A 23,398-nucleotide genomic window follows, 5' to 3' on the forward strand; every position below is an offset into this window, starting at 1 on the left:
CCTGTTAGTGTGGAAGGTATTTTAGGTGACTGAGGAAAGAGTTTCTTATTCTCAAAATGTTTTCATGGTATCAAACGGTTGTTTATTTTTTTTGTACAACTCGTCTGATGAATGATAATGATCCAGTGGCAGATTCACACTTGAATTTTTTTTTTTGTACTCTCAAAATTGTCTCATGCTTGCGCCCCCCCTGCCCCCCCCCCTCTCTAGAGCCCAGGTGTGCAGGGTAAACAGCCCCGGGGGGGAAGCATTCCATCCCTCCCAACCCTCCTCCAGGGATCTGCTCGGGGAGGAGCACTCTCTTGCTCTCTCTCTCTCCCTCTTTCCCTCCTCCTTTCTCATTTTTTCTCTCTCTGTGTCTCTCTCCTGCTCTCTCACTCACTCTCACTCATCGTCACTCTCTTATTTTGTCTCTCTCCTGTTCTCTCACTCTATGTCTCTCTTTCTCTTTCAAATTCAAATTCAAATAAGCTTTAGTGGCATGACCACACGTCAGCATAGTATTAACAATAAAACAACAATAAATATTTCTCATTCTCAGTGTTTGCTCCAGCTTTCTCTCTGTCTGTCTTTATCTCTCTGTTTCTTTATCTATCTAATGTGTTCATATGCCACGTGTAGCCAATGACAAAACTCCATGCGTGTATGATTATGTTTCTCGAATCTAATCAAAATCTATCTCTCTCTATCTGTCTGTCTATCTATTTAAGTCAAATCTCTTTCATATGTGGTGACAGGGACCATTTCTTTGAACTGATATGAACTGTAATTTCTCTGTGGATCCATGCTACAAATACTAGGTGTGCAAACACTAACTTTCTGCAGTGTTAGCCAATGAAAATGAGACATTGTGTTAGGCATCCTAATTTTAATAATGCTAATGGTAGCCGTGAAATAAGTGTAAGTAGGTTGAAAAAGGTTTTTAAAATAATGAAATGGAAAGGATTAGTGTATTTATAAATAATCTTGATTTCAGAAACGCTCGGGATTGGCTGGTAATATATCCATCCCTCAATTTGAGGCTGGTAATTCATATTCGGATATGCTTCATTAGCATGACCACATACTGCTAATATATTGCCAGTGAAGTCATTTACACATAAAATATAAATAGACTACCAATAGCAAATTGGTAATAGCAAAAATGCCTTACACTTACTTAAACTGTTTCTGTACTTCAAATATTTGCATGGAACTTGTTGCTAAAAGCAATAAAATACATAGATGTCATTGACAACAACCCCCAAATATCTGTCCCTCCCCCAGCTTTCTCTGCCTCTCTCTCTATCACGTCATTGCTCTCTCTCTCTCTTTTTCTTGTTCTCTCTTTTTCTCTTTCTCTGTCTCTCCCCCCCCCCTCTCTCTCTCCCTGCCTGTAGTGACACATGTTGACAGTGCTACAGTGTGCTAATTGCAGCCCAGGTTGCCAAAAGCCTTGGAGGGGGTGGGGCCCGCTATTTCCTCTTCAGGAGTGTCATCACGGATCCCCGCCTCAGATCGCTCGCGGGTAGGCAACGCGTGTGCCCGCGGTAAAAACACTTCTCTCACGGAGAAACTAGCTAACCGCTGAGATTTCGGGGTTCCGGCTGTGAGAACCCCAACAATTCTGTCCTTTTTTTTGACGAAGGAAAGGAGCTGAGGGACATTCATTTATCTGAAACGCTCGTTCGTCTCGTCAGGAAAAGGGTTAAACCGTACACACACACACTTTTTTTTTCTTCCTGAAGTTAGGTAGGTGTGTCTCAAAGTAGCACCATCCTGCCTGGTCTGAATATGACACCAAGTGGCTCTCTGTGTCAGCCTGCAGCAGAACAGCGCCCCCTGCTGCCCAAAAAGCTCTGCCTGAATTTCTCTCTCTCTGGTTTTTGGATTCGGGGAGATGCCCAGAGCTCTCCCTTAGGGGGGGGGCTATCTCTTCTCAAGCCCCACCCCTCTGACAAGCCCCGCCACCCCCCCTTGCCCCCCGCCCCCCTTGCCACAGGAACTGCAGCTCTCCGCAGCTCTATCATTAGCCGCTACTGACACCTGGGTGGGGGAGGGGTGGGGGGGGTGGGGGTGGGATCGGTGGATTCCTCAGGTTTGTATTTGTGAGCTCAGCTGGCCCCCGCCACAGCTGTGAGCCCCCCCCCCCCCCCCCGTGCAGTGGATATGTAATTCTTGTAAACCGCCTTCCGACTCGAGGAGCTCCCCACCCTCCTCCTCCTCCTCCGCCGCCGCCGCCGCCTCTCTGCTCCTCTCCGGCCTTGTTGTTGTGTAACGCGCTTCCTCTTTCTTTAACTCCGCGCATTCCTGCCTGCGTGCGCACCGCGTGTGGAATGACACGAACCCTGGAGCGAGGGGGGGGGGGGGAATGGAGAGAGAGAGAGAGAGATGGGGAGAAATTGAATGACAGAGACTGGGAGAGAGAGACAGGGAGAAGGAGAAGGTACGGCAGTCTTCTCTCCCTAGGTTCCCTGTGCATATAGTCATGATTTTCAGGAACACCTTTTGGTTATTTGAAGAAAAAGGCTTGAGCAAGGCTTAGACCTACACTGAAAGAAAGAATAAATGAAATGAAACCATCTCCTTCTCTGCCCCCTCTCTCTCTCTCTCTCACTCACTCACTCACTCTTTCCTTCTGTCTCCCTCTGTTTCCTTTCTCCCTACTTCTCTCTCTCCCTCTCTCATTTTCTCTGTTTTTATTCTTCATTTCACTCTACTTCTCTGTTTCTCTCCCCCTTTCTCTAACTCTTTCCCTTTGCTTTACTTCTTTCTTCTCTTCTGTTTTATCTCTCCCTCCCTCTCCCTCTCTCTCTCTGCCTTGTTTGATTTATGCCCTGTTCTGTTTTCCCTGGCTCTGGTGGCTCTGGAGTTTGTGCGAGGTCCACTCGACCGGAACCGGTGTCCTTCAAACCCGGTTAAATAAATGGGTCTATAAATTCCCTCCAATAATAAGCCCTGGATTCTGGGAGTGGGAACGCACGGTCCGAGACAGAAGGGCCCGAGAATAGAGGGGCCGTTTTGGGCTTGTTAAAGACCGGGGGGTGGTGGGGGTGCGCCCCTCTCCTGGGGAGGCACTGCTGGGACCCAGACTCCGGGCCCCCTGTCTGCCTGCTACCTGGAATGGGACCCCTGGGAGGGTTTAATTCAGGCCACCCAAAAACCAGCGGCTGGTAGACAAGACCCTGGGTGGCTCCGGCTGCTAATCTTCAGGACACTGTGAGAAACTTATCCCTGCTGTCTCTCTCTCTCTCTCTCTCTCTTTCTCTGTGTTTCTCGCTCTGTCACTCTTTCCCCCTCTCTCCCTCCCTCGTTCTCTTCCTCTGTCTCTCTGTCACGTCTCTCTCTCTCTCTCGAACATTTAAATATGGTTTTGTGGTGTGACTGCACATCACCACAGTATTTCCAAATAAATAGTTGAGATAAAAATGCGAAGCAAGAGCGACAAAAATGTAAACTGCAGCACAGTATTCTTCCTCTTGCCTGTCTTTCGCCCTCTTTAGTCAACTTTGCCTGCTAAACCTTCCCAGAAAAGAGTTTCTTTCTTTCTCAGTAGGGTCATTAAGCGGCCATTTTATCACCAAAACATGGGGTATGTTTTCACAAGAGCTCAAACTCCGCCGCCACATTTATTTTCCTCTTTTTTTTCTTTTTTTTGCAGGACAGCCGGATTACTGTAATTCCTTATTTACATTTTTGTCCTCGATTAGCCCGTAAAACAAGTGCGAAACGACTGGTGCGCCGGCAACCTATTCTAAAGGCAGTCGAGTCCGTTCACCTGGTGCGCTGTCAGAAATAATTAGTGCTGCTGGATCGTATAAATCTCCAGAAAGATTCACACATCACTCAGTTTTAACATTGGAAGAACATTTTCTTCTTTAAACACCCCAGTTCAGTATGCGTTAAAAAAAAAAAAGAAAAAAGAAACTTGTTGTCGGTTTCAGCCAGAAGCAATCATAGACTACATTCACCAAATAAGGAACCAGATGTATGAACCTTTTTACCAAATGTAAAAAGTGACCAGTTAATGAACTTATGGACTTATTTATTCCTTGGCACACTCATGTTTGTCATTTTCGTGCTAACGTGGGGTAATAACGCGACCACGGTGTGCTTACGCTGAGAGTGAATAGCGAACGTAGACGAGGATGACCTGTGGCCTTTTCGGTGAGAGAGCGGCGTGTTTTTACTCTGTCTGATTTATGGCGGCTTCCGTGGTGCCTGAGAGAAACGGGCCTGGCGCTCCGCAGGCAGTGGAGCGCTGTGGGAACAGGAAGCTGCAGTGGAACGCTGTGGGAACAGGAAGCTGCAGTGGAACGCTGTGGGAACAGGAAGCTGCAGTGTTGTTCCTGTGACCACTCTGAGACGCGCGCTCGCAGGCCTTGAACCGCGACGTCCCCCTCCCCAGTATCCCCAATCGCACGGCTCGTTACTGGACAGGGGGAGGGACGCGTGAGAGGGCGCACGGGCCACACACGGGCCCTTTAGTGGAAGGCGGGGCCATCGTATAACGGGCATCACCTGTGACGACAGCAATCGTGCCATCGCGCTTTCCTCGCTGTGCCACCCTTTGACACCCCCCCCCCCCCCCACCGCAGTGGAGCAGGAGCACAAGGAGCACCCCCCCCTGCCCCCCTAAACCCCGTTTGGCAGAGAGCGTGCTCACTGAGCCACTGTGCGATTGCAGTGACCCCCATCACGTTTATCTCCCCCAGAACCCCCTTTTTCCCACCTCCCCTCCTTCACCTACACACCCGCACCTACCCCCCCCAGCCCCCCCCCCCCAAGAAAAGAAACCATCCTCAATATCCTGTGCATCACTATGACTTAATTACCCCCCCCCCCCCAACCCACCCTCATTGATTACAGGGCAAATTTCTCATACAGAATGGGGAGGGACGCCCAGCGGCCCATGTCCTGGCCCGGTCTGGCCTGTGAGGTTTATAATGGCCGCCCAGACTATTTGTGTGCAGTCTAAAAGAAAACAGGAGCGGAGGAAATGCTGATAGAGTGACAAAATGGAGAGACACTTTGGAAGCGTGATCATTTTTGGGCTCGCACCAGTGACCGAGACAGTTAAGAAAAAAAAGAACTGGTTATAAATCATGTTTGGAAGAAGGGCAAAAAAAAGAAAAAAAAACAAAAACGCCACCGACGGGTTTTGAGGCGAGCCGGTTGCTGTGTGTTTGGGTGCACGCTTCGCTGCACCTCAAATCTATCATTTCCAGTCGGGGCAGTTGTCATCTCTCTCGTACGCACTGTAAACACCGTTCGTCATTTCAGTCTAATTGCAGCCTCAGACGACAGCCTGCGCGTAAACGGGCCTTCGAAATGTCGCGGCGGGGCCGATTCTGCGGAAAAAAGGGGGGGGAAATCGATACTTGGGATTACGCGCCTGTCCCGGGACAGCGCCGGGCGCCTTGCTGTCAGTCAAACGCTGCCTGCCTGCCCTACGGTAACGCCACGTTACAAATTGCTTAAACCCCTGAAAGCGCTGATTAAGGTGATGACCAATGTGCAGCCGCGGCGAATGTCAAGCTTCAGAAGCGACACCGACAATTTGCTGCAGCGAGGCCTTTGATTTACCTCTCTGTTCCTTTCAGGGGGAGGATAATTGGGGATTGTTGCGGTTTTTGTGGGGTGGGGGGGGGTGGGGGGGCACCTGTGGGTGGCCGAAGTCATCCGAGTGCGTGTGAGAGCCGATCGGAGAGCCGAACCTTGGCCGTCGCGGATAATCTAAATACCGCCATTCGGCAGAATGTTCTGGAATGCCTCCGAGGTACTTCAGAACCAGGTTTTAAAAACGGTTACCCACGCACCCCGGCCGCGATTCGGTCGCCCCCCCCCCCGGCCTTGTCTGGGTGTGGGTTACGACAAGTCCGGGGCGAAACACCGCAAGGCTTTTTCCTTTGACACGTCCCCCCGCCCCTTTTGACGCGCCCAGCCCCCCCCCCTGTCCCCCCCCGAGACACAAATATGACAGGCGAACAATGGCGGTAGACGAGCGGTGGGGAGGGGGGGGTAGCATTCCTCCTCCGAGGCGGGCGGGGAGACGGCGGCCCTGCAGCGTTTCCGCCGGCGGAAGCTTTTCACCCGCAGGCCGATCGCCCAGGAAGCAGAATGAGGTCATGGGAGGAGTGGGGGGGGGGGGGGTGTGCTTGATTGACGGGCATATTTTATAAGGCCGACCCTGTGTATCTGAAAGTCTTGTGTAATCCCGCACTCAGATGCTGAATAGGAGGCTCACGAGGCCCCCTGCTCCCCTCCATACGGTGTTCAGTATTTGGGGGGGGGGGAGGGGGGGAGAGGTGCTTTTGAGCAGCCTCTCAGCTGCAGACTCAATAAGGGGTCTTTACCCAGGAAACACAGGGGAATGGGGGACCATACAAACTGCAGGTGTGCCTCTGCAGACAGCTGTGCGCACACAGACACATACATGCGCGCATACAGACAAACACGCACACACACACAGATGCACGCACACACACAAGCATACGCGCGCACACAGTCACACAAGCACACATGCACACACATCTGCACCCATACGGCTTTGGATATCAGCGAATTTCTTGCAGTTTTTTTAAGAGAAAACAAATATTTAGTGTTTCAGTATTTCCCCAGTTTTTAGTTGAACATTCTTCTTTCATATGACGGTACGTTTTCACTAGCAATATATTTTACTCAAAAAATGGGATCTATAGGACTAGTTTCCAAATTCTTTCAGCATCTAAAGACTTAAAGTGTTTAAAATGATTATTATTTGGTCTGGAATGCACATACACAGCAGTCCATGCAAACAGACTCTTGTTCTCACACACACACACACACACACACATGTACACACACGGGTGCACACACCAACACCGGAGTGTCATTGAGAAAACACCGCCGTTGTTTCGTGTTTTTCTTGGGTTCCGCGCATTGAGGGGGAAACGAATGTGCTTTCTCATGTCACTGATTGATTTTGATAACCCGGCAGAAAGCATAAATCCTGCTAATAACACACAATCGGGCAGAAATTGATTTGCTCTCCTAAACACATTCTCCCGGTCTGCCCTCTGCTGCCTTTCCTTGTTTTTGAGCTGATAGATTTATTAATGTTTGGTCAGCTGAGTCCTCCAGAGAAAATCGTTTTTTATTAAGAAATATAGATGTTGAATACATCCATTTACTTTCCCAAACACGATCATTAGTGTGGCCCTGGTCACCCAATTCATCAATGACTGAATATTTGGCACCGAGCACATGTCCTATGCCGCAATGACATCATTAGGACCTTCACTTTTCTGTAAACACTGCTACGTTTAAGTATGATATGAACTCTGAAGCTGAATAAATATATGGAACTCAGCTGCCTTGTGAAGAGGGAATCTTTATACTTCCGCACCATATATGTAGGAAAGAGGGAAAAATAGTTTATTTGTGCATTTTGAACAATGACAATTTTTTCCTCGCAATGACAAAGCAACATGTTATTTTATTCAAACGAATTGTTTGTAACACCTGTTTGTATGTGCTTATGCACTTAAATAATGAAGTGCCGAAGAATAATAAATGGGGAAAGAAGTTTAGTATGTAAAGATCATGTTAAACAAGTGAGCTTCCAGCTGATGTTTAAAATTAGTAATAGACGTAGTTTCTTATTTTACATTTCTGTGTGCTTCCCCCCCCTCGTTTCTCGCCATTTCCGAATGTCCAATCAGATACAGCCACGCCCGTGCTGCGGTCCTTGGGGTCGGTGTGAGCGTGTAAACAATCTCAGAAGCGTGTAATGTCGCCAGCTGCTGCTTTTCATACCGCTGCCCATGAGCCGAGCTCACACAGACACAAATCAGAGGAGGGCACTGCATGTGCAGCTTTAGCAAGCAGATCGCTGGTGTCTTGTAGGCCAGCGGGGGTCACTAGAGAGCAATGAGATGTGGCTCCTGACCTCCTGAACTCTCCCGAGGTCTGAAGAGACGTTACGCCCCAAATATACGCTGCCCTGTGGGGCTACTGGCCACAGACGGCTCTGGTGCGGTCAGGATTTGATCCAGGACTGTGCACTAGGACAGTGCCTTAATAGGATGGCCCACACAGCAGCCCACTTTTCCCTATTATTTTAGTGACAGTAAACTGTTCCATAGTTGTATTGCCTACACAGAAAAAGAAGCTTCACATGCAATTCACCACTGGAGCATGAAAGAATTATGCTTCAGCAGGTCTCAGAGTTCTAATTGGTTGATAAAAAAATAATTCTTATTTTTTTGTCACATTTAGGTGCTGATCTGTTGAGGGATTTAAACACAAGGGAACACACAGTTGTAAAGCTCAGCGGTTGCTCTGCGCATTCAGCACTGATTGCTGCGCGCGATGAGAGCCCAGGGTTCTGTGAGTGAAGGGAGGTGGAAGACGCATGATCTGTGAACGTAACGGCTCTCTAATTCAAAGCGTTTAAGATGCCTTTCACAGAGCTGTGAGGGTATGAAACATGTTGGGAGTTCAGAACTGTGGTCATTTATTCCTGTAGCATAGATCAGGACCCTGTAAGCCTTCACTACAGACTGCCGTAAATTAGAGATCCATTGGAATGGTGTGTGTGTGTGTGTGTGTAAGAGTGTGTGCACACTTTTTTTTTTTAAGAGTTCCATTGATTTATGACCAGTCTGAAAGGCATAATTTCTCCATCGTTTAAAACAGCTAGGTAATGCCCGGTGAACCTTTTCGCTTTTTCCAGCTAAACGCACGTGTTTAAATCGGGTGGTAAGGGTTCAGTTAGAACTGACACTATTGGAAGAGTAGTAGTAAACTTTACTTTGAGTCCAGGGACAGAGAAGACTGCTCAAACACTAAAAACGCTTCATTGACAAAGAGGTGCACAGCTGAATGCTTGCTAGATGTACAAAGAAATGTCAAACTCATATCAAACTATGTGTTTGGTCAAGATAATATTACATGATACAAATGTTACAAGTGGTCTGTATTTAAGTCCTTTGAAGAGTTAGTTTTATGGTATGTTTTTTTTTTTCTCCAAAATTTCAAGTTGGTATTATGGAACGTCTTTTAATTAGCAGTAGTGATTGTTACATCAGCGGTAGAAACTTCAGTTATGAAGATTCTGATCGCATATTTGTGATCTGACACCTTAATGGAAAGCAGTTTGCAGTTGGCGCAGTGAGCTTGGCCCATAGGTGTCTGTTCAGGCAGACTGTCAGTCACACTGACTGAAGTCTGTTTTCTGAGTGAAGAGGTTCATGTTCTTGTTTATAATCTTTGTTCTTTTTTTTTTTTTTTTTACTGCACAGTCTCTCTCTCCCTCCAGCTTAGAAATCACCTCCCTCTCTTCTCTTTGTAAAAGAGGGGGAGAATAAAAGTCTTGTCAGCTCGCTTGTTGAAACTTGCAGAAGTCAATAAATGTTAAAGTGCAGGATAAAAAAGAAAAAAAGAGGTGGTTTCCTGGAGACATGCTACAGCCTACGGCAACTGTTTGGAGTTTGAAATTTTTTTTTTTATTGTTACTGTACTTAAGAATAAAATGTTAAAATGTACCTAATAAAAAATTCTGCCATTGCCAAATTCCCATCCCCCCCCCCCAGCTTGTTGTATGGTACATGAGTTTGCTTGACAAGTCATTTATGCCATGCACACAGTGTTCATTCAGCTATTTTTGTGAGCGCATAGTCTAACACTTCATAGTGTAAAATGTACTCTACTGGTGTTGATTGAACCCTTTACAGTATAAGATCACAAATATGCAATTGGAATGTTCTTGGAACTGAACATTCTAACGCTGATGAAACAATCACTACTGGTAATTTAAAATAATGGAGTTATAGAACACTGGCATGGAATTTAGAAAAAAACATTCCCCTGTTGCACAGGGGTCAGACTCTCCTCTTTCTTGAAGGGGGGGGGGGGGGGCAGTGACTTTGCTTTGCCTCTCTCGAGAGAGATGGCCAGTGCAGTCAAAACTCAGACACCCTTTATCCCCCCCCCCCCCCGCCCCACCATTGGGAGCCCATTACAAATTTATGCAAAGACAATAATCCCTAATTGCAGGATCACGTTACGAGCAAATTCTTCTAAACCCCATTAACAACTGTACCTAATTACAAGATAAAGAACCCCTACAACATTATATTGTTTCTCATACAGAGAAAGAGGGAAGGAAGAAAAGAGAGAGGGAGGGAGGGAGGGGAACAAAAGTGAGGAGAAAAACTTCTCAAGATTTCAGTGCACACAGATGTTTTTTTAATCTTAAATCCCCATCATGATGCAATCATGGACTTGTTTTCTTTTCAATGGGGGGGGATTTGATTTAATTAAGCAGGGGATCAGACCAGTATCTCTCGCATTGTCACAGCTATATCAATATTGAATTTTACGCGAGCGGGCGCAAAAGCTGTCAGAACGTTACGCGCGACGGCGATTCGAGTTATCGAACGAGCCCTTTTTTTAATCTGGAAATCCACTGCGTGAGCGTAGCGTTTAAGTGCTACGGGAGGTGGAGCTCACATCCCAGCCACAGGCACGGGACATAGCTGGGTAAGACCGAGTTGCAGGAGGGTGCGGTTCAACCGCCGGCGTCAAGTCCTGAGCAGACACTACCCCCTAACGCTCGGCGATGAGCATCAATGTACGTTGGATAAAGTGCTATATAAATGCAGTCCATTTACCATTACCATTTACCACCCACGAGATGGGCACAGGTGTTTCCATTGTCTGGCTGCTACTGTGGATCTCTGCTCCCTGACATCCACCCCCTCCCCCCCCCTCCTTCCCCACCACCACCCCCACCCCCAGCAGTTTAAAATGCAGCTGCCTGTGTTTGCTAATCCAGCATAACTTCAGTGTCTGTTGGCATAAGCCTGTTTCTCTTTGGCTGCACACTCAGTTGGGTTACTTTCAAAGCACTAAAACCAGGCTTTCGTCAACAAAACACTGGTAGGGACCTGTTGCCTTTAGGTGTATTGATTTTTCTCTCCTTCATTTGCATTGCAGTACTTGTTTTGTCAAACCTTTTTATGTGTGGGCAACTGTTTGCGCATGCGTGTGTTCGCGCATGTATGTGTATGTGTATGTGTTTCTGTGTATGTCTGTGTGTATGTGTGTGTGTGTGTGTATATATGTATGTCTGTGTGTGTATATGCGTGTGTGTCTGTGTGTGTGTGTGTGTGTGTATATGCATGTGTGTGTATATGTGTGTGTGTATATATGTGTGTGTGTGTGTGTGTGTGTGTGTGTGTGTGTGTGTGCTCTTTCAGGACACACAGATATCCTCCAACGTTGTGTGGGCCAGTTTTTTTTCTTTTCATATTTTTTTTTGTGCTAGGTACTCCAAGCTGTCTAAACAGAAAGCACCTGAGCAGCGCTGAGAGGATCATGGGTAATCTGGCAATGGGCCGGCACTAAGCACCTTGGCTTTGACATGGAGGAGGGGTGGATCTTCTCATTATGTCCAGCCTCATGCCATAATCCCACTTTAGTCTCCCTGTGTGTTTGAGGGAGGGCCCCAGACAGGTGTCTGCACCCTCCCCCCCACCCCACCCCACCCCAAAATGAAACTGAGGAGGGGGGCAGTTCATGAAGGGATGGTGAGAGAGTCCGAAGGATCAGGGAGACAGGTCGTCGGGAGGTCCTGGCCCCCAAAACGTGTCTGGAGGCTGTCCTGATTCGTCTAAGTGTGTCTTGTCTGGTTTGTCTGACGGACCAGGGCGGTTTTCACAGTTTCCTCATCCAGGGACACCCCTGTCCAGGCTCAAAGGCATCCAGGGGACCATCATAAGTTTAAAAGGGTTAAATTTCAAAAAAAGGTTTTATGAAGATTGCAGACCAGGAGGTGAAAGGAGGCTCAGATTTCCATTGTGGGGTGGTGGGTAGGGTGGATAGATTTTGGTTACCAGGTAGGGGAGGGGTGGTTCTGTCAATGAGTGTGCTGGCTGGCCCGGCACCCCCGACAGTGCCTTCTTGGACCCCCAGCGGTTCGCAAACCTGTTATAGATTTAACCTAGTCTCAGCTCTCCAAGTTCCATTCAGAACCAAGGGAACTGCACCCCTGGGTGGCAGTCTGGGGCAATAGAACCTCAGAAGTACGGGCTGACCAGCCAGCTGAATGGAGAATGAACCCAAATGCAGCATGTACAGTTATGGCTCATTAATGTAAAACCGCCAAAGCTTCCTGGGTGCCAACTGTTATAAATGCTTATATAACTGTTATAAACGTGTTATATGCTGTGCTGCTGTTGTCTCCATGGTGTTCTGGTTCACAGCACCCTTCTGATGTAAAAGTGTCTGACATCTCTGTTCTTCAGCAGAGTTCATGAGGGTCTGCAGTGCGTGTGTGTGGTGTGTTCCTCCGTACGTTTCTAGAATGTTCTTCAGTTATTCTGTTCAACTCCGTGTCTGTGGAGTGTTACTGTTATTATTGTTTTATATGGTTACATTTATCATTATTATTATTTTAATATTATTATTTTTTACTTGTTACTTATTTGTATACTTTGGCAGTAATTAAATTTGTATTTCAATCCAATAAAGTGACAATTTGAGAGAGAGGTGGGATGGAGCAGAAGAAAGAGGGAAGAACAGGGGGATGGGGAGAGAGGGATAGGCAGAGAGGAGGGAGGGGAGAGAGACAGAGAGGGGGGATAGAGAGAGGGAGGGGGAGAGAGACAGAGGGGGTAGAGAGAGGGAGGAGGGGGAGACAGGGGGATAGAGAGGAGAGGAGGGGGAGAGACAGAAAGAGGGATAGAGGAGAGGAGGATGGGGAGAGAGACAGAGAGGGGGATAGAGAGAGGGAGGGGGAGAAGAAGAGGGGGTAGAGAGGGAGGGAGGGGAGACAGAAAGTGGGGGATAGAGAGAGAGGGGGGGAGAGACAGAAAGAGGGGGATAGAGAGAGAGGGAGGGGAGACAGAAAGAGGGGGATAGGAAGAGAGAAGGGGAGGGAGGAGACAGAAAGAGGGGGATGAGAGAGGAGGAAAGCAGAGGTGGATGAGGGGGGGAGAGAAGGGATAGAGAGAGGGCGGAGAGACAGAAAGAGGGGATAGAGAGAGAGGAGGGGGAGACCAGAAAGAGGGGGATAGAGGAGAGGAGGGGAGACAGAAGTGTAGGAGGGGAGACGAAGGGGATGGAGAGAGAGCAGAGAGGGGTGAGAGAGAAAGAGGGGATAGAGAGAGAGGATGGGGAGAGACGAAAGTGCGGGTGATAGGAGTAGGAGGGGAGAGACAGAAAGAGGGGGATGGAGAGAGGAGAGCCAGAGTGTGTCAGCAGCCTGCAGAGGTCCGGTCTCTGGGGGGCGGGGGTGTAAGATAGGAAGCCTGGAGCCTGGGGGAGGATGTGCTCTGTGTTTGTGTTTTTGGGTGTCGGCGGGGCTCTCTGGGGCGTCGTGTTGATTTTGGCTGACTGTGTCCGCCCGTGCTTCGAGGCCTCTCTCTCTCTTTCTCTATTTCTCCCTCTTCCTCCCACCCCTTTTCTCTCTCCCTCCTTCTCTCCCCCTCCCTGTCTCTTTCCCCTTCGCTCTCTCTGACTTCAAGGTCTCACTCTCTCTCTTTCTTTCTCTCTCCTGCTCTCTCTTCCTCCCTCCCTTTCTCTCCTTCCCTCCTTCTTTCCACCTCCACCTCTCTCTGTCTCCCTCCCTCTCTCCTTCCCTCCCTCTCTTTGACAGGGTCTTTTCTGTCTCAGATGCACGCTAGCCATTCCTCATAGTTGGAGGCGTTCCACAAGGGCCACTGACAAGCGAACGGGTTATGGAGAGAGTGGTGATACGTGTCACACCTGGGGGGGTTGGGGGGGGTTAGGGGAGGGGGGGGTTTTGAGTTGTTGGGGGGGAATCTGTAGAGGGGATGAGGTATCACCGCCAGGGAATACCTAATGGTAGTTGTCCGTCTTCTACCCGGGAGGGTGTGGGATTCATTCCCAGTCTGTTCATACTGAGGACTCTAAAATGGAACAGACCCCCTCTTAGTTTGCCACTTTCAACTCCCTAGGTGGCTTGTGTCCCTGTGATGGACGAAGGGCAGAATTTACCTGATCGTCTGACCTGCTTTTTTATCTAGCTGCTGTTATATGTGATGTCATCTTGTCTGTCTGCAATTGTTATACACCTGCCTGCTGGATACTGCTGATATTTTGCCATTTTGCCCTCAAAGTGTAACTAATTATTTTACCTGTTTTTTTTACTTGCTCGGGGACTACAGCTGGGAACTAGCACTTTAGTTAAATTCAGTGCTCACCTGGACACATCTGTGCAAGTGCTGATTACTGTACACCGTATCTGGCAAATAAATTTCAATAAATCTGTTTTTCAACCTCAGAAATTTCAATCTGGAACCGGTTTCACAAAACTGGAGAAGAAAAAAAAAAAAAGAGGATCTCAGGAAAACATTTTACAAGAACTGTTTTATGTGTGTAATTTTACAAATTTTCTCAAGAGCTTCTTTAATATTAAACTTTTTAATTGTCCTCTTCCAACAACTGAAAATGACAGGCTGGACCTCCTAGCGGAGTTTTGGCTGAAGTGAAAAAGAGGAGACACTTGAGCAGACAGAGGGGTTTATGGGGGATTTAGAAAGTGTCAAGTAGTGCTGGGCATATTTCTTTTTTCTTTGAAAGTCATGACTTAAAATTTCCCGTGTCCCAGCTATGAATCTGAGCCAACTATCGTAAAAGTATGAGCATATCCAAGAAAGAGATGCAAAAACTTCTGTTTAAAGATTCCCACTTTTTTTTTGCTTGTCATAAAATAAGAATGGAGCTATTAACTTTTTCAATAACTTTTTCCATAAATACCAACGTCATGTGTTTTTTGTGACTAACATTATGAAGATATATCATCAGAAAATATATAACATCCTGGAACCTGAATATCTATATATGCTCTGTATCGAAATGCTGCCCTGTGTATTCGCTAATACAACTATAAGTTCACTTGCAAGGGAACTCATGCATCGCTACGGATGAATAGCGTTCATATGTAGCCGTATGTATGGGCTAAAAAATTCCACTTTCTTTGATGTGGTGTTTATTGCCCTGGAGCTAAATCTCTAAGTCAAATGTAAACTCTCTGGTAATTCCCCGAATTTGTTCCATCAGTATTTTATTTATTTTATTATTTTTTTTAGACTCTCGGTTCATTGTGTTGGATAGATGTGCTGGCTCCCGGCCTGCCCTGACAGAACCCGCTTCCCCTCCCGCCTGCAATAATGGGAGAGGACACAGAGACTTACGCTCATTTTCTCTGGTGGTGAATTTCAGGCCCTTTTTTTATTTTTTATTTCCCCCCCCCCCCCCTCGCTCCTGACACGTCTGGCGCGGGTCTGGGGGTCGACTCGCTCACCCCCCCCCCGCGAGGACGGGAGATGTGTTTATTAAACGTCCCGCAACAGCAGAGCAAGCGCGCCTCCTCTTCTCTCCTCTCATCGTCCTCCCCCCCCCCGTCGTGCCCGCCCACGCTGCTCTCTCCTCTCCTCTTCTCGTTCTGTCGGTCGCTGCGTCCTTCGCCCGCCGCGGCGCCCCTCTCTTCTACTCTCATCTGTCGCTGCCGCCGCTGCTCGCTGCAGCAACCGCGGCCTGTTCTCTCTCTCTCTCTCTCTCTCTCTCTCTCTCTCTCTCTCTCTGATCGTGCTGCTCGCTGCCCTCTCCGCGCCGGCCTGCTCTTCTCTCTCTCTCTCCTCTCTCTCTCTCTCTGTTCTGCCGTGCTCGCCCGCTCGCCGCTGCCCGCCGCCCGCCCGCCCGGCCTGCTCTCTGTTTTCCGCGATCCGGAGCGGGAAAATCCCCCGGCCGCCATCGCAGCGGTCCCTGCCAATCACGCCAGCGCCGCGGCGGATTTCGTTAGCCTGGGTCGACTGCTGGTGTGCGGCAGCTATTCGTGCAAGCTAACGCACGTTCGATTGGGTTGCTTGGCTTGCACGGTCACATCAGTGGTGTTTGCCTAATTCGTCAGTTTGTGATTACGTGGAAAGCAGGCATGACAGACCACCTGTATTATAAATCTGTGTTTTTGTAATTATGTCATCAAGATTTGAAAAAGAAAAAAAAAGTTGTTTTTTTTTGGTTACATTTAACAAACAGCTTCCAAGATAGACAGCAAACCAAAACATTCTCATCTTGAAAAGCTGTGTTGCCTTTCCTGCCTCTTCTCTTAGCCCTTCGGAACATTACAGTATTTCTTCCCAGCCTGCAATCTGTTTTGGAAAATATCTGCTATTAGTGATCATTCCGAAGTGAGGAACCTCAGATGTCAAAACGCAGGCACCTGCACTACACAAGTTCCTTCTGCTTATTCCTTACATGTAAATAAAACCACGGTTTGTTAGAGCTACTGCAGACAACAACGTATTTGCAAAAGGGATATTTGCGCTCAGAAATCCCTTTGTTGATCGCATTTGAAGGGCTAAAAGAACCTTTGTCTGTGGCTTGTCATGATATGTCTATTCTCCTTGAATGCATGACTTATTATTTGAACAGTCTTGCATTTTGTACGCCGTGATCGAATGGAACATGCATTGAGAGAGGGATGTACTGGCTAAGGAATGTGTTAGTCAGCCAGGCAGTCGAGAAGTGAAATAAATGATTTCTTAATCTGGCGATTTACTTAAGCAAACTCTCTGCGAATAATATCGCCTCTAATCGCCGGCAGGTACAAATCCAGGGAGGACCTTAGGCTTGCAGTGGAGTGTTCATACCAGGGTGTCTTTAGCCCTCAAAAAAACCTTAAATAATTAGCACCCTGGAACGTCAAGTCTTGGAAAAGTTACAGAAAGGTCCAATATCCCACTGTTCTCCAGAAGTTTGGGAGAATTGGCCTGTAACTAAAAAAAAAAAACGTATTTTGTGAGTTAAGTGAATCCATCTTTCTAGCTGACTCATGAACCTAATTTCACTGACTGCTAAGTCTTCCAGTATCAGTGTTCTGATAGTGCTGACAGCCCATTGGTTTACAAATTAAATCCGCATCTGATTGGTCACTGGAGAGGGAAGCACGTGCCTTTGCAGGCACAATGGGTTATTTTAAAATGAAGAGGTGCCTTGTAACGTGCACACATTGCAAAAGTAACCCTGTAGCCTAATATAGCCCTATATAGTGCTCCCCAAAATCTGACAAAACGTGTCCTTAAAATGTCTTTGGGAAATATTAAACCTGATTTGAGAGAGATTATGTATTCCCCATGGCAGTGAGCATGATGTTTTCTGTCTTAAGATATCAGAGCTCACTCGTTCTTCAGCCACACTGGCTGAGATTCAATCAAAATTTTCCTTCAACCTTGACTCTCAAGTAAACACAAGCAGTCCACTTTTTCTTCGTAAACTCAACTTGGCAAGTCCGTTTTTTTGTGATTTGCCAAACAGTTTTTGTGAATAAAATGAAAGAGAATCCTGTTTTTAATTGCCGGTCAAAGTTAAGGACAAATGTTTATTGGGTCCCGGCTGCTGTGATGACACATGGCCGTGTATTTTTGATTTTACGATCAAATAAATCGCTCGGAGGCTATTTTAATTACTGGCGCGGGCCTGACGCAGAACGTCCACAGTGACACAGGAAGTGCAGTGCTGAGCGACAGAGCCGGTCTGAAGCGTTACGAGGTTCGCTGACCTGTGTGGCATTCAGTGGCAGGGGGGGTCACGGGGTTCAGAAACAGGGAGGATCGTGGTTCTGGACTCTTTAAGAGTTCTCAGTAAAAACCCCCCATAACCGGAAACGGATGACCAGGTGCGTCGCGCGCATCTCGAACACTTGGCTTCGTGCCCGGACAGCGCTGTACCTCGCTCAGCCTGTCCGCCAAACCTGTGGAAAAATGCCTTTTACAGCGGTTGGGGGGTTGGGGGGTTGGGGGTTGGGGGTTGGGGGTTGGGGGAGGGCAACTTGTTTGCCACCCCGTGCCACGCAGACCGTAGGTTCCGGTGGGGAGGGGGGGGGGGAATTTGTTTGCCGCCCGTGCGGTGGGTTTGCACAGCTAATCACCCGCTGGAGGTGCACAGCGACTGAACCCCCTGAGGGTTGCCCTGGGTGTGCGCGCGGCGGCACGGCGGCCACGGCAACGACACGCAGTGTGAGAAACTCAGCCCTGGCAACCGGCCAGGCCTCGCGTCAAACGGAGAATCAACGCACCGCCCCCTGGCCCTTTTTTCTCTCTTTTTTTAACACGCTCTGTGTGAAAGTAACGCTGCCAAGATAGATTACATTTCTCCTTAGAATGTTATCGTGTCTTTGCCAACTGGTGTAAAAAAAAATGGGGGGGGGGTATCTTTCTAATAAAAAAACCGCAGTTTGGTCACTGATAGCGAAACACGATCCCCAAGGAAGACGAACGCGTCTGGTCTGATGACACTTTCTGTTGTGAATGTTTTTTTTTTTAATAGGTATGACAAATTTCCGCGATGTCTTCGGGCTTTCCCTGGAGCTGGAGACTGAGGGAACTGTTTTTCACCGAATTCTGTTTGAGTGACAGCTGGCACTGACACACCGCTTACTGCAGGTCTCTCCCCACAGGCGACGGCCTTCCATGACCCAGTCTAGGTTCTGCAGGGTTCGAGGACCCAACCCCACCCCCACCCCTCCCACCCATGGACAACACAGAATGTGGAAGCACATGACCAGTAAGTAACAAGTGTCACTGAAGCAAAACATTGAAAGTGAACATTAAAAAAAGGGTTCGATCCCCCGCCGTGACACCTTTCCGAGATTTGATCCCTTCTCAGTTTGCTGACTGCTCCGCTTTCTCCATCTAATTCAAGAAAAAAAGTAAAAAATAAAATAAACAACTGGAAAGAGGGGGCAGGTGGCTTTTGTGTTTTTTTTAAGTCCTGGTGATTTGGCGCAGGGCTACATCCGTTCGTGTTCCTGCGGTGGGTCTGGGTTCGGCTGCTGGATGTCGGTTTGAGGGAGGTAGAGGGGGGGTTTGATGTTCAGCGCCGATGACGTCGGGGCATCTCCTATAGGCCGAATCCTCTTTCAGGTACACACTTTAATCTCTGTCAAAACCCGCTCTGCTGGGGTGCGTCTGCGGTGGTGGGGGGGGGGGGGATTGGGGGGGGGAGTTCACGGTCCAGAAACGCACCCCCCTCCCTTTCCAGTCTCAGCTCTCGCTCCGAAATACAGTTCTTTGAGCATTATACATTAAACAACTCAGAACTTCGTGCTCCCCCCCAACCCTTCCACCTCGCAGAAATGCCCTCTCCAATGTAATTGTTCAGAGTGGGCGTGTCACGTGCCCCAGTCCAGATGTCAGAATGTTCTAGATGGCTTACAGAATTCTGCCTTTGTAGAAAGCTTGTTGGTCTCGTTTTCGATCATTTTTCTTGAGGACGGACTCAATTGCCTTGGATGTTAGGTGCCTTTGTGGATTCACTGGCCCTGAACTGAACTGTCAACTGTAAAAAAAAGAATATATATAGGTGGGGCTGGAGCACCCAATGTTTTTGTAAAGTATGTTCTGTACTGTATGAATGTTTATCTTAAACTAAGAATCTGGTCTCTCTTTTTTTTTTGGAGTGTTGTTTTTCTTTTTTTAAAGCACAGAAATGGTGAGGAGATGACGAGTGGGATTCAGCCAACATTTGTCCTTAACCTTGACAATTAAAAGCGAGATTTTTTTTCTTCACAAACAACACAGTTTAGCAAATTCAGCAAACCAAACTGAGTGGATGAAAAGAAAAAGTGCAATTCTAGCATTTACTTGTTAGTCAAAATTAAGATCAAATGTTGGTTGAATACAGGCCAATAAATCCTTCCTTTCAGAAATATGATGCTTCACAGTGTGTTCTTTGAGAAGGTACTCACATTTAATATTATACGTTCTTATTTGAACACATAGATGTGTTTTGGAAGATCCACTGATATAGTTAGCTCTAAGTTAAAACAAACAATCTGTGACAGTCCATTAGTCAAAATGTCTGCGATCGTCTTGCAGCACAACGGTAGAACAAATTTCACAATGGGAAGGGAACAGAACCCGACATTCCACTACCGCATATTTCAGATACCATTACATTTCTTAATGTTCGCGGATAAGAAAAAAGCGCAAGGTTTTCAGAGGTCCGGCGTTCGGCTGCGCGGGCTCTGTTTGTCTAAGCGGTTTCATTGAAAGCAGCAGAAACAAACAGAGCGTCTTCCACCGACGAGCTATTTGTTTTTCCCCTGCGCCCTCCACAGTAACGTTCGTTTACAGGGCAGAGGGGGTACGGATGGGAAATGCATATGATTCTGTTTGTGAAGTCACGTGCTCGCGTTTCGGCATATGGAGTTCATCAGATACGAGCGACTTGTTGATGTCTTGTTACTTCAGCTGGAAACAAGTCTATAGTTCTGCGGCCCTGACTACGGTTAAGAGGAAAGGTTAGCGTGTTAAACTTCACCAGACAGTAAACAGTGTTTGACTTGAACAAAGAAAAATAAAAAGCCCACGATCAGACATTTTTCGCTGAGATAAAAATACTAAGATAAAAAAAAATATTCCTTTTCACCCAATGTATTTATGTTGCCCGTTTTATGATTTAATATAAACACGCAGAGGGGCGTTAATGATGGAATTTGACCTGATTGTGTGGAGATGGCCTTGATGTTGCCGCGGGGACGGCGGATTAGTGATTGCGGTCAGCTCAGGCACGTCGGTGGAATTAAGTTGTTTCATTGACGAGACGCCTGAAGCGGGCAGCTCAATGAAACGCTCAAGACTAACATTTATTTGTATGGCAGGAAACACGATGTGGAAAAAAACGCGTGTGTTTGTACAGGAATGCGGTTATTTTAGAAATGCTGGCTTTCAGGGAAGTGCTGGAAAATGAAAAATACAGAACATGTGTGCAGCTGTTTCCTGGCAACAGTACTCCTTGCCGACTAGGCTTTTGTAAAATTATATGGGGGCTAATTGTTTTGTTTCATCTCTGTGGGGGAAGGTCCTTTTGTTCCCTTAATTCCAAAGTGGATGATTCCGGATTTTTATCTCGCCTGGTGCTCTGAGATGCCAGGTCAGAACATTCCGGCGATCGCAGTGGCTCAAACTCAAAAACAACAACCCGGGTGGGTTTCAAGTATGTCGGGTTCAGTTTCATGTGGTACTGGACGCATTTATGCCGTCTTTACCCATTATATTACACTGCTGCCCAGTAAACATTGAGATATGTATTTTTGACTTATAATTAAAGTGTTAGAATTGCACAGCAGAATTTCTGAGAAATTTTAAGGAAATTGTAAGTATGTCTGCAAAGCCAAGAGAGATGATGTGGTTGAGAGCTTATTTGACATGCCACATATGAATATATGAATTGGCATGCGGTAAAGGGGTCAAACAATTTTTGAGATATTTCCCAAGTTGTAATAAATACATTTGGTAAGGCTTAACACAAATTTGGATTGAGATACCCGACTGGTCCTTTGCACAGTTGACTTCTGTGGCGCAGATGTGTATTTTGGAGAAAAAAATGAAGTACAGTATCTGGCGAGCGAGAATAAAAAAATGCCCCTGTGGTCAGATTTCGTCCTCAGATCACATTACGATGTGTGTCTGCTGTCAGATAACCTAGTGTCACACACAAATCCCAAAAGAGCGAGGAACTGTGTAAATACCTCTGAGTGACATTTGACTGGCAGCTGCCAGTCTATTGTTTTCACATCGGCAAAAAAATGCAGTCAGGCTACCGAACAGGAAAGAAACCATTGTCAAGTCACCGGGTGACGTTTGGAAAATGTAAACCGATCTTTATTGCGAGGCAAAGGGGAAGCTTAGAAACGTAATGTATATTTAGGCTTTGAATTTACCACGGTACAGAAAGTCCCCTCTGAATAAATCCTCTTGCCAAGTAAAACACAGTTCATTGCTGCACGTGCTCTGAGAGAATTCCTGCTGAGAAAGTGAGGACACTGTCTTAATTTTTTTTTTTTTTTTTACACCTCAGTGAAATGACATTGATATTGCTTTTGTCCAGGCTGATGGGCTGGGCTTGTAACCTAAAGGCTGCAGGTTCGATTCCCAGGTAGGACACTGTCATTGTACCACTGTGCAAGGCAGTTAACCTGCATTGCTTCAGTATATATCCATCTGTATAAATGGACAAAGAAATGCAAAAGTTGTATACGTTGTTCTGTAAGGGAGTGCATGCTAAATGCCTGTGATGTAATGGGATGTAATTTCGTGTTCCTCTTCCCGCTTTGACCGGCGAAAGGAAACAATAAACGGACCCAACGCTTTCATAAACCCACACTGTGAATCCTCCTCAATCAGTTAAACCCCCGGGACAGAGTCATGTCAGACAGACGGTTGATTCTTCCTGTTTGTGCGGTTATGTTTATCGGCGTTAGTCGCCGCGCGAGAGACAGCGTGCCGCACGTTGGCATTCTGATTCCACGGCGCGGAGCAGGAAGCATTAAATCATCGCGCGAGTGAGTGACAGCCGCTCAGCTCCAAGGCTATAATTTATCTCTGCCGCGCAATATTTACCGAACCCTTTGCTAGGTAACTGACAAAAATGATGAATTATGGGAGGTGCTCTTCTTAGTAGTGTTTTCGGGTTTTATTTTTTTAATTTATTTTTTTTCTAATCCCGAGTTTATGGAATGCATTAATGACAGCGAGAACAACAGTGCATTTCTGTCAGAGAAGAGGAACATTCCGCAGTATATTGAAATAAAATACACACTCAAGCTCAAAACTATTTGACAACAACAAAAATGGCCACGTTCAGATATTTCAGTGTTTCCCCCCCCCCTAATAAATGGCTGTGAAATATATTTATATATTTCATTGTTTTGTCAGGGTTTGAACTTCTGAGGGATTTAGGTCAAAGTTTTTTCTTTTTTAATGTTAGGCGCTCGCACTGTGCAGTGTTTTCTGTTTCAGAGTGAGCTGTAGTGGCGTTTGGTTCCGTTGGGACGCAAAGCTGGAAATCCACCACGTGTGCATGTTTACCCGCTTCCTGCGGGTGTGTTCGGAATTTTTATAAGGTATACATAATCACAGCTCCTTAAATGTCCTTTCATTGTTTCCTTTTAGCCAACACCTGTAATCTGCCATTATGCAATCCTTACATTGCTGTCGTTGTTATTATTTCTCTATTGAGGGCTGCCAAAAAAAAAAAACGTGACGCAAAAGAAGATCTTCTCTACCTTCCCTCGGTCTGGGCACTTTTCTCTTGTTGTCATGGTTACCCAGAGGGATCAGCAGTCTGTGATGTGCTCTTGGGCACCTCAGGGTGCAGCTAGTCAAACGAGATCAGTGATACCGGCTTTTTTTACCGAGCCATTCGACAGCTTGTGTACTATTTACAAATGCTGTCCCTTGGGCATTTTCTTTCTTAACAGCTAATGCAAATTAAAGAGTAATAAATATTAAGCTCCTGCTAGTTATGAATATTAAATGGTGGACAGAAGAGGTGAAGTACTGGTTACTTCACCTCTAGTAATGACCTTGAGGTAGTGACCTTGAGAAACCGCAGGCGTTAGAAGCGC

The 23,398-nt window shown here is 46.9% G+C and overlaps 1 protein-coding gene across 1 annotated transcript in view; it reads left to right on the plus strand.

Moving 5' to 3' along the window:
• Positions 1-23,398, plus strand: part of LOC135264839 (sialidase-like) — a 136,901-nt gene that overhangs the window by 37,849 nt on the left and 75,654 nt on the right. Inside the window, exon 2 of the mRNA XM_064353756.1 lies at positions 18,446-18,552. The gene's annotated coding sequence lies outside the window, so the exon portion shown is untranslated. The remainder of the gene's footprint in view (positions 1-18,445; positions 18,553-23,398) is intronic.

Source organism: Anguilla rostrata, chromosome 10 (genome assembly GCF_018555375.3).
Source record: "Anguilla rostrata isolate EN2019 chromosome 10, ASM1855537v3, whole genome shotgun sequence".
Taxonomy (NCBI): domain Eukaryota; kingdom Metazoa; phylum Chordata; class Actinopteri; order Anguilliformes; family Anguillidae; genus Anguilla; species Anguilla rostrata.